We start from the raw sequence: 12445 nt of genomic DNA on the forward strand, positions 1-12445 counted from the left end.
AGACACAGAAGAACTTTCAATGCCTATTATTAAATGAAAGAAGCCAATTTGAAAAGACCACATACTGTATGACTCCAGGTACGATACAATAATAAAAAAATAAGATAAAATAATAAAATCAGTGGTCACTAGAGGTGACCATAGGGGGCTCCCCTGGTGGCTCAGCAGTAAAGAATCTGCCTGCCAATGAAGGAGACATGGGTTTGATCCTTGGGAGAAGGAAATGGTAACCCCCTCCAGTATTCTTGCCTGGGAAATCCCATGGACAGAGGAGCCTGACAGGATGCAATCCATAGGGTTGAAAAAGAGCTGGACACAACTTAGTAACTAAACAACAACAAGGGTTGGCCATGGGGGAGAAAGATGAATTGGCAGAGCACAGAGGAGTTGAGTGCAGTGAAAATACTTTTATATGATGCTATAACAATTAATAAGTGTCACCACAGATTAGTCCAATCCATAAACTGTACATCACCTTGGGTGAATGAACTCAAAGATAGATGGCGAACTTTTGGCGATTAGGATGTGTCAATATGCAGTAATCCTGGGGGGGGGGGGGAAATACTATTCTAGTGAGTACAGTTGATAATGGGGGGAACCATGCATGTATGAGGAGAGGGGTATAAATCTCTGTTCCTTCTTTCCAACCTTCCTAAAACTGTTCCAAAAATTATCTTTAATTTTTTTAAAACTATCATCTACTATTACCAGTATTTTGAAATCTCCTCCAGAACTTGGGCAATAGGGCAAGCTGGTCCCCACTCCAAGCCAGTGGCTGATTCTGCTTCTCTTCTTGTCTATGTTCCTTCTACAGTGTAAAGACTTTGCCAACACTTCTCTGGACACCGGGCCTGCTCTGCTCATTGCTGCCCACCACCACTCTCAAAGGTGTTCAGACTACTGGACCTGACATCTGGACCTGAAGGTTTGAAGAGCCAATTTATATAGCTTTTCTTTCTACATTACTAAATATAAATGACACGCTTGGTTAGGCTTCATGGACACAGGACCTATGGAAGATATCTGGAATGATTAACTAAGTTTTACATGAGAGTGTATACCTTACAATTCAACAAAAGGTGCATTTGTATTATGTGTTTATTATGTGTTTTTTTATGTGCTATACTTAATAATTAATGTGGTTTTTTTGATATATGATAATTGGATTAGAACATCAAATATATGACTGAGTTCATGGTGGCACTTGAAATGTCAATGGTCACTTTTGGAGACTGCTAGTGAAAATGTCTTTATTCTGAAAACTAGTTTTTAATGAAATGTTTAATAAAGACTGTTTAATTAAACGTGACCCAAATTTCCTTTTATCTTGTGCCTAGTAAGCTTAGACCCATCCTGAAAAAATGAGGGTTAACAAGACAGCACTGATAAAGTCAAATCAGCTCATCCATCTCACAACCCATGCAACGATGGGACATATGACAAGGACTCGAAGAGTACCAACAGGAGTGTCCTAAGGTCATGATGGACAGAGAGAGCTGCACCCCTTGTCTGGTTGATTTCTCCTTGGCAGCCTTGGAGGCAGATTTTAGAAAAGAAAACTGGAGCAGCATAATGAACCAGAAGGTGCAACAGGCTCACCTCTAAATCAGAGTCATCCAGAGAAAGCCCTAAGCAGGGAGATTTGCAAACTTTCAAGGTATCTACCCTCAGATGATGAGGGTTCTAAAGTGCTCGAAACTCAGACCCAGAGAACCAGCTTGATGTGTTTAAAATTATATCATTCCAGGAACTTCATCTCTAATATCTTTAGTATATAATATCTGAAACCCAGAGCACTAAAAGTATAATGCCAGTTGGTAGAAAAGTTAACAACAAAAATATAAGAAAATGATAATAATACACATGTGAAACCAACAGTGAAATCATGAACAGCAACAATGACTTTCAGATTATGAGTGTGCCTCCTCTAAGCCAGGCTCTGTCCTACATACCTTGTTAAATTCTGATAAACACTCGCGATTATCCTTATTTCACTTGCGAGGTAACCAGTGACCACAGATAAGTTTAGTAGCTTTCTCATAAGTGGCAGACATGGGATTTGAACCCAGCTGTGTTTGACTCAAATCCTGTGTTAAGACTGGAACTCACTCCTTCTGTCAATTACAATCTCAGGAAGAAGCTGCGAATTATGAGAAAGAAAAAAAACAACGTGGTATTTTATTTCCAATGGTAAAAATTCATTTCTTCAAGGAAAAGGGCCAGCACTTAATCAGTATTTGCCACATGCCATCAAGCTCATTTTCACAATGGTAATATGTTCTTGACAACCAGAGATAAAGGTGATCTTCTTTGAAAACGAGGCCACAATCCAGATAAAATAAAAATGTCTGATACAAGGTAAGCTTTAATTTAATTTAAGTCTTGGTAAACAGCTTGCCTAAAAATGACTTTTGCAAGTCACGTACAGTTTTTCAATCTGTCATTTTGTATTGACCTTCACAGGCCTGAAATATATTGCACTGGACTTGTGAAGCTTATGAGAATGATATTAAAGTTGGTAATATTTTTAAACTTTTATTTTATATCCACTCTCACTTTTACTTCATTGTGTACAGTTCTTGGGAGAAATGGTTTTATAGAGTGTTCTTAGATATCTACCAGTTTTCTTGTTAATTAGAATTTATGGAAGGTGATTCAATAAATCACTGTAAAGGTAGAATGTTTACTCAAGTCAAATGCAGCAAATCACATATCCAAAAGAATAGTCCCTACAATATTTCAATGCCCGGTATGATGTTTTGTTTTAAGGTTTTAAGAAAGTGTGTTTAAGGCCTAGCACTCAGCTTATCAAAATTTGCATGTGCAAGTAGGATTTGGAATAACTTCCTTTAAATTTTATCTTGTCGACTATAACTCTTCTATAATATAATCTATTTCTTCTATCTCAATTTTCACTTTTCAGTAATCTCATAATAGAAATTAATCTTCTTTAAGGTGTGGTACCTTCTGCTTTGTTGGCCAACGTCGAGCTCAATTCAGCATCATACATTCATATTTTATACATATTTCACTCTATAGTCAGCAATCCTCTACTAATTTGGGGAATAATCAATTGCTGAGATAATCAATAACATGTTACATAAAAAAATAACATAAACAATATAAATATTAAAATGATGTTAAGAAAACACTAGGATATGTGGTATGCACAATTAGAATCTTCTAGAAAGGTGGAAAATTATACACTATAGTACTGTAGTCTTTCTAAGTAAAAATTTTTTAAAAACTACAAGGTGCTTTATAATCACAAATAAAATAATAAAACTCTTTTTTGGGGGTGTCATGTCTTTAAATTTCATTTTAATAGACTATATTAATTACCTAATCATTGATTTGTATTTTTAAAAAATGACCCCAAATTGACTTTTTGATAAAAATACCTATAAAAGTTGAAAGGAAAAGATTTTCTATCCTAGAATTCTAGTCCAAGAAGATTACTAGTTAACAGGGTGGCTAAAACAAGAATACTTTTAGACTGCAAAGCCCCCCTCCTTTTTATAGTTAGCCATACGGGGATGAGTGCCACATATGTAAGAGACTAAAGCAAGAAAAAGAAAGAAAAATGATACAGTAACAGAAGACCCAACACAGCAGACTGGTGGAGCATAGTTCTGAAGGGAGAGTCCAGAAGGACAGCAGTGCCCAGATGACAAGGGTTGCTGGTCTAGAAGCAGGTAGAAGTTTCCAGAATGAAAGTCTTGAAAAAGTAACTGAAGTATATGAATGTCTTGAGAGGAGACTGCCAGAGAATTTAGTGATGGCTTAGTGGCGACTACCTAGAAAGTAAAAGAAAAAAAAATTAAACTAAATTAAAAACAAAGGAATTATTAACTCTACGAAAAACAGAAAATGTGTAAGAAAAGGTTTGTTTGTTCCCTAGCACAGTCCTCAGCAGAATTTATTAGTAATATTACACACCAAATATTAATAAAAAATGCAATGTAACAGTATAAAGAATGTTAAAGATGTAAGTATAGTTGGGGGCCGGGTAAAGAGAGACAAATCTTCTTCTTTTGTGGAAAGTCCATTGATAATGCCCCATATTCAAACATTCTAAGAAGGCGGAGAAGAGGAAGAAGTAGCTGTTAAGACACAGCAATACAAACATGTTGCTTACAGATAGGAAAGTGAATTCTGAAGAAATACAATAGAAATGTTGGAGGAAGCTGCAATTATGAAAAGGGAAATGAAGGGTTGAACCAGGAATGGTCATTCTTAACATTTTGGAATCAGATATTTGAAACTATTGCAAGTGTAACTACACTACATACTGTCTGCCTTGTGTATAAACACATTTTATTTAGGAGAGCAAGGTAGAAAGTCCAAAGTTTAGTCTGTGGAGAATCATCAAATTTCAAGACATTCAGAATTTTTAATAAGCTACGTTATCATTCTATCAACAGAATACATGTCCTGTACCAAATAACGTAACATCTACTTGCAATTAATATAGACTATGCATCTAACACAATACACATTTTTAGGTCTCACGTGCATTTTAGCAGTCATTTAGCCCTGAAAACTCAAAAACATGTGAGCCAGACTCCTCAAACTTGGTTTTACTGGCACAGTGGGATCACAGTTTTCTGAATGAAATATATAAAAACAAACACCTTGAGGTTTCACAAGTAGAAAACCATCCATACCACAAGGTCAATTTTAATAAAAGTCTCAGTATTATAAAGCTCATAATTTTATTACAGTTGATGTACATTCCAAATGATGTACAATAAACTTTCAACTTCCTTCTTGTATGCATTTAACTCAAAAACTAGACTAGAGCTGGTTCATCAGGTACTCATCAGATGGGGATTTAGAGATGAATGATGTAACCAAGGTGTCTGTCTCATGATTCTGCTCACCCATTAAATATGATATTCTGAAAACCTCAAAGAAATGCTAGAATCCCCTTATTTATGTTTTTATGTTCCTCAGCCAAACAATGTTCTCAAATTAAGATCACTAGATTGGTTTCTTTAATTAAAGGTTAAAAACCTGTTTCAATTTAGGTGCAGTCGATTAGAGACAGAATATGAGGAAAATGCATGGCTCCATATCCACGAAGAAACTTTCCCCAAGTACTTTAATACATCTTACTTGGAACCTAGAATTCCTTTTCCTCTGGGAATAATACCAGAATGAGAGCAGCTAATACACTGAATGTGTTTGGTGTTCATGGGAACCTATGGCTTATGTATTTTTTATTGGCAATAACCACGTGTGTATATTTGGACATGCAAATGTATTCAAATCATGCTTTGACAAAAAAAATTAATAGGGTAGTCAATTGGAATAGTTTAAGTTTTTCTTTTCTTACTTATTTCTAAAGGCACATAGAGCACTAAAAATACAGACGAGTGCCCAGAGGTTCCAGGCAGCTTATGTTTCAGCATGAAATTCGATATTTGATGGTATATTATTTTCTCATTCCCATCAACATTTTTTGCATGAACTGCATTATGCATAGCCTAGGATTTGGGGAGGAGGTGTACAAATTAAATCTCATTGCTGTGAACAATTTGCTTCCAGGTAAAATGCCAAAAAAAAAAGGACGTTTGCAGTAAAGTCATTTTAATGTAAACCTATTAAAATCTATTGTAATAAAGAGCTTTGAAAAACTAAACTTTTAAAAAACATTATTTTGAATCAAATACAATATTTTAAAATAAACAAATATGGACAAGCTCTGTCTTGGACATATTACTGCATACGTATGGCTTTCTTATTTCAAAAGAATGGGACCTTTTTTTGTAAATGCTCTTTTCTAAAATGTGGGAGAACAATGTCCGTTCCAAAGTAGATTTTGCACAGTCTCTGCATGCTCAAAATTATTAACTTGGTGAATTAGTGCATCCCTTCACAGATATTGTGAGGAAGACTGGTCTCACTCCCTGTCCAAAGTTTCACACAAGATTCATTAGCAAATTTTTCATTTTTTAGATGAAATCAATAAAGCCAGTCAATGCTCAATTGTCTTATGTAAGATGTATGATACAAACAATTATAACCAGAAAAAAAAAAGTGGTATATTTCATTACAGTTTACACAAAGGAGTTTGGTCCATAGTTCCACCACACACACACGATACACATTTTGTAACTGAACAGTTCCCCTCTCCAAAACCACCATAATAATTTTTTTAATGTATGATTAGAGCACCTGCCTCAAATCCTTTGAAAGCTTTTTAGTTCCTTTCTTGGGAGAAGTGATTCTGACTGTTTCTTTTTTTAATCAAAGCTACTTTGCTAAATTGCTTTCCAACCAGACCTCAGAATATTAGCTGAGGCTGGCCCTGGCCTTGTTGCAATTTGAATATTAGCAGTCATAGTTTCACAGCCGCTCCATGTTGAGTAATGCACCGCAACTCCCACAATTCAGCCGTCCTTCCTTCCCTTCTCTGGCTGGCCCTGGCCCTTGGAATGTTTGCAGGGTGTCACCGTGAATGTGCTCAGAGCAGAGTTATATGGCATCATTTGGAGAAACATTGCGTTAATAACCAGAGTTCAAGGGCAAAGGATATAAACGGAGCAAATTACAAGTCTGAACAGATATATAGCTTTTGCTAAAAGGGACATGGGCTGCTACTTTATTTACTGGGCGCTGGTTCACTTGTGGAAGGTGCCGGAATGCAAGAAGGCATTTTTAAATGATCGCATCACAGTTTAAGGAAACAACACAAATTTTCAGCCTTGAAAGAATGGCAGTGCAAAAATCAACGGGTCTGAGTTTCCTAATCAGAGAATACGACTTGCTATAAAGTACCTCAAGTTTCTGAGGTAATTTCACAGATGATAATATCATTTTATGTACCCCCATGAAGGTACGGTGGAAGAAGCCTGCTGGAAACCTAAATTCAGTAGATCATTTTAAATTGCAACCTGACTCAATTTTGTCCAAGATTTCTTGCTATGATTCTTTTAACCAGGGGTTACCACCTAAGTTCAAAATTAACACCATGAAAGAGTGATTTATAAAAACACTCTATTTTGTTTTTATATATGGGGGCTTCAGGGCTACCCAAAATAATGAAATAAAAATAAAACCAATAATGAAATAAAAAAGGAACCAAAAAATTCAGAAGAAGGGAAGCCAGAAGAATTTTCTTAAAAAGGCAACTTTGTTAATAGTCAAAAAAGAAATAATTTTCACCAATTATCAAATATTTTAATTAATATTCTGAATAATACTGAGTATACTGTAAAATATGTGGCCTAATATTTTCCTATTGGTAGGATGGAAGGCTACTTTTTTTTTTAGTAAAATAGCTTGGAAACTATTATGAAACTATCAAAATGTCCATAAAGCATGGCTTATTTACTCCATTAAAATTTATTTGAAATCAATAAATTCAAAAATGAAAATTTTGCTTTAAGATGTTCCTTACTGTAGTATTTACTTTACTGAAATCTAGAAGCAACCTGAATATCCAACAATAGGGAAATGGTTAAGGAAATTACATACATATGCTCCATAAAATTTACAATTATTAAAGCTGATAAATAGGGCTATTCTCTACTACCAATAATTAAAAAAAAGAAAAAACTATTTTGACATTATACAAAACAACCCCATAGGATTCAAATGTGCTCTTTTATAAAAGTATTTAAGCATCCAGAAAAAATATATTTTTTAAAAATGCATGGATTTATGTGCGTACTTGTTTCTTTTCTTTTTCGGTATATACTATCAGTGTTAGCCTGATGGGATTATTAGGTTTCCTTTAATTTTTTTTTTCTGTTTTCTAAACTTAGAGCATTAAAATATAGCATTTAAAACAGAAATGCATGCAAGTTCTTTTTCCCCCTGATCACTTTTCAACGACAGTGAGATAAAGCACATCTTTGTGACATGGTTCAGTCTCACTTACTGCTATTTTAAACGTGGCTTTCATTTTGTTAGTGGTGTAGTGGGGAGGCAGAGGGGGTTGGTGACTGCTCTAAAGCACAATTAGAATATTTCCCTCTCACACACACACACATATATGAATATATATATATGCATGCATAAAGCCACTATATTCTCTAAACTCTTTTGCTATCAGAGGTGACTGCATCAGCGTTCAGCCAGGACTGCCTTATTCGTGGACACCAGATGTATTACCGTCAGCTCGCCGCCTGTACAGGACGAAATGCCCAGGGTGAACCGACCTGTCCTTCGGTTGCCAAAGAGCCCGAATGATACAGTAGCTCTCTACCAGTCCCATCTCCATGATGTTCACGATATATTTTTTCCTGTTAGCCCGTCTGTCTGTTTCAACTCTCGTTCTCAACCTAATGAGTTTTAAAAAGGACACTTCTTAAATCGAATTGCCTAAAACCACTCGCTGTCATCTTTTTGCAAGGATAAAGAAAACATATTCAAATTGCTCGTGACTTTTAAACACGTAAGAGCCAGACAAATTATGAAAATTTTACATTCTAATCTGCAGACGATATCTCTAGAACACGTCTATCTCATTTTATTCTTTTTGAAATCAAGTTCTGTTAAACATTTAATATCCAGTTGTCTTATCCTGCACAGACCATCTAAAGTGCACCCCCCTCCACAATTTTTTTAAACGTATTTTCAATGATTTTGCTATTTCCTGAGATGAAAGGCTGCAACTGTCTCAGATCCTGCTAGAGCATCATTCACAGACACGACAAACAGGAGTTAGAAGCTGTTCCGGAAGGGGAGGCTTAGGGGTTGTTCGGATGGCAAAATGATTTGTCAAACATCAGGCCAAAATTCTGCGAGGTTCTTGGCACGCCACTTTCCCAGAGCGCGTTTTGCTTTCTCCCACAGAGATGGACTAGAAACTCATCTTCAAAATCTAAACGTTCCCAGCCGGGTCCTTTTGTGCCTGCGTCTCGCTCCCGGCTCCGGCCGGGAGGCTCCGAGCTTGCGCGTTTTTACCTTCCGCTCGGCCCGCCGCTCGGACCCGGGCGGGGAGACCATCCATCACCCACCCGGCTCCCGCCCAGCTCGCCGCCGCGGCCAGTCGGGCGGCAGGTAGGGCCACACCTGCGGGCCGCCTGCCCCAGCCCTGCTCTACCCTCCGCTCGCCTCCGGGGCAGGCGGTGCCCGGGGGAAGCCCCGCTTTCTCCGAGGCCAGGACTGGACAGGTGCGCTCAGGTGACCGGGCGGAGTGCGCTCGGAGCCCGCCGCTAGCGGCCAGGGATCCGCAGGATCGCGGGGCGATTCGTTTTCGCAGACACCTGCTTTGGATCGTGTGTGGACCCACGGGCCCTCACTGCGTTTATAGTCTCCCCAAACCGGAAGAATTCTGATGCTTACCTTCGGAAAGGAAGAGTCACTGAGGACACGCGCAAGTGATAGAGTTCTTTGCCTCTGGTCTGTTTGTGATAGTATGAACCAGGGATGGAGTGTGCCAGCCAAGTGTGAATTCGGAATGTCCTCTTGCACACTTCAGACAATATCTCCCCAAGATCTAACTGAGCTATATTATCACTGCACTAATAGCTAGTCTCCATACGGTGCCCAAACAAAACCTTACGCATATCTTAAGGGTCATGAGAACAGATTGCAACAATTCAGAGAAAGAGCTGAACCTCAAATCACAGGGAGTCTTCCCTTTCCAAATAGGCAAAATAATTGTATCGCAAGCACCTTGCTTTTGGAATTCTGAGTTCCTAGGCTGCTCTGTGGAGGCAGCTACAACTAGTCCTGCTAATGTGGTACAGACTTTGTAACGAATCCGTAACTCTTTCTGGTATAAAGGATCCAAAATTTCTACTTTATCATGTAATTTGAGAACAACTGAGGACGAGCAGAATCGGACACCCTCCCCTCAGCTGTGTCTATATAGTTGTCAATTACATCCAGACAAGGCTTTGGAACAGAACAGACTGTGCTGCTGGTGACATCAATGCTTCAAGGTTTCTCCAAGAAAGCATATCTTTTAAAAACAAACAGAAAAAAAGCAACCACAGCAGCAAGCATCACCCCAACCCTTTACCCCTATCTTGCTTCTGAATCATAAATCATGAAATCGAGTGAGCAGTGACTCCAGCCTTCCTGCCTTTAGCAACCGGAGCTGATAATGCCGAAAAGGAAGAGAAACAAACATTTGAGCTATAGGCTGTTGGGGGAGGGTGCCTGTGGGAAGTTCCAGGTTCACCATTTGTTAGAGACCTCCCAGGGATAGGAAGGGTCTCTCTTCAAAGTAAGTGGTTCTCAAACCCAGCTTCACAAGAGACTCACCTTGGAGTTTTTAAGAAAATACAGGTGCTTCCAGTGTCTCCTAGTTTATAGTCTATGGGAACTTGAATTTGTATCCTACCATTGTGTGGAAATTGTATAAATCTTAATTATGTTGAATTGGTTCAATATAAAAAGATGCAAGCTTTCAGTTACAAGACAATTGAATACTAGTAGTGTGGTATATGTGTGATGACTATAGGTAACACTGCCCTATGATGGATATGAAAGTTTGGAGAATAAATCCTGAGTTCTCATTACAAGGAAAAAAAATATTTTTTTGTATCTATGTGAGATGATGGATGCTCACTAAACTTACCATGGTAATCATTCCATAATGTATATAAGTGAAGTCATTATGCTGTGTACCTTAAACCTGTACAGTGATGTATGTCAATTTTATCTTAATAAAACTGGGGGAAAAAAGAAAATACCAGTACCCAGAGCAACCTTCTGATTCTCTTGGTCTTGGGTGTGGTCTGGATAGAAGTACTCTGGAAAACCTTTCCTGTCATTGGCATGCTCAGTCCTCCAGCTGCACATTCCAATTTTGCTCTGTTTTATGGGATATATGAATGGGATCCGTGGGGTATTATTCTCTTCTGTTTCATGGGATGCAAGTGTCCCCTCTCCGTCATCCTTTACTCTTCCCTCCAAACACAGCACAGAACCCACAGTGGATAAACAAAGTCTCTTCTCTTTGTGAATTAGAAACGAATAGTGAAATACAGTTGATTTATAATATGTGTTAATTTCAGATATACAGTAAAGCTGTTCAGTTATACACACATATATATTCTTTCTTTACGTTCTCATCCTTTATAGGTTATTACAATTTATTGAGTATAGTTTTTCCTTACCCTTCGCTTGCTCCTATTCACATTCTGGTCTATTCATTCTAGATACTAAAACTGTATCATTGTATTGTGAGTGTTCACTCACTAAGTCATGGCTGACTCCTTGCAACCCCATGGACTGCAGCGTGCCAGTTTCCCCTGTCTTTCACCATCTCCCAGAGTTTGCTCAGTCATGTCCATTGAGTCGGTGATGCTATCTAACCATTTCACCCTCTGCCATCCTCTTCTCCTTTTGCCTTCAATGTATCATTACTCATTTTCATACCTTGATATTAATAGAAGTTGTTTTTGCTATTGATAGTTTCAGGTTTTCATTATTTAAAGTATTGACTGGAGTGGGGGGATTCTTACTGAGGGATTCTGAACTCTAAAATATTTTTCTTAGAAAGTTCCACCGTGAGCTTGTGGCTTTTTATTCATCGGCTTCAGGCCCACTTAAAGCTTTCCCAAATCCCACTCCGATGTCTGGATCCACATTTTGTAAGATCAGAGCATCCTTCCTGTTCACCAAAGTGGAACTGGAGTTTGTCTTTCCCTGGATTTTCCGTGCTCTCCGTGGCCAGCAGTGCCGCATTGCTGGATTATGTTGTACACTTTTCCTTGAGAGATAGATGATCTGCTCTTTGATTAGACACCCTGACCTTTTACGGGTGTTGATCATTGATCTTGATCTGGGCTGGAGAGAAAGCTCTTGACTCTGAAAAGTTCCTCTGCTGCCAACACCAGAGGGAAATTCAATTTCTGCATCACATACCAACGGCAGCAAGATTTCTCTTCAATTAGGACTTTTCTCGTTATTATTTTACTTTTATTAAGCAAGCTGCAGCCTCCATTTTCCAGCTCTGGCTTTTAGTTACAGTAATCAATTTTTCAGTGTAACTGGCTGTAATTGTTGGCTTGGATATTGAGCTTTCATGGGGCTTAGACAGAGTGTGTTCCCATGAAGGGTCTTCTCCGTACCTCGTAGACAGATGGATAATAATACCATACATTAATACCTCCACATTGGTTTATGTGTGTTTGACCACAGTGCAAGCATAATTATTTTTGCCCAGTAAAAGCTATTAGAGATCTATTTGGTAGGTTTTACGATCAATAGCTCCTGTGATATTTGTGTTGCAGCCACAGAATAATCAATTGAAGGTCATATAAAGTAAATTACCATCCTCCTATAATGATTCTTTTTTCTAGATGAGAATTGGGTTTTATTATTTCATCAGGAGCCTCTCTCGATGCATGCTCTGTCTGTTTGAGAAAGAGAGAGATAAAAGTTGTGAACGTGTTTTGAACACAGTATTAATATCCATTACTTGAATTTATGTTATTGGATTATTGAATTAGTGGATTCACACTGGAATTCCTTCCAA

At 38.0% G+C, this 12445-nt stretch overlaps 1 long non-coding RNA gene across 2 annotated transcripts in view; it reads right to left on the minus strand.

Annotated features, from left to right (window-relative positions):
- The window catches only part of LOC106503347, a 61470-nt gene extending 51522 nt beyond the window's left edge, over window positions 1-9948 (minus strand). For both annotated transcript variants that reach the window (XR_001919921.1, XR_001919922.1), the window contains exons 1-2: window positions 8169-9948; window positions 1953-2140 (exon numbers count right to left, since the gene is read on the minus strand). This is a non-coding gene — a long non-coding RNA (uncharacterized LOC106503347). The remainder of the gene's footprint in view (window positions 1-1952; window positions 2141-8168) is intronic.

Source organism: Capra hircus, chromosome 21 (assembly GCF_001704415.2).
Source record: "Capra hircus breed San Clemente chromosome 21, ASM170441v1, whole genome shotgun sequence".
Taxonomy (NCBI): domain Eukaryota; kingdom Metazoa; phylum Chordata; class Mammalia; order Artiodactyla; family Bovidae; genus Capra; species Capra hircus.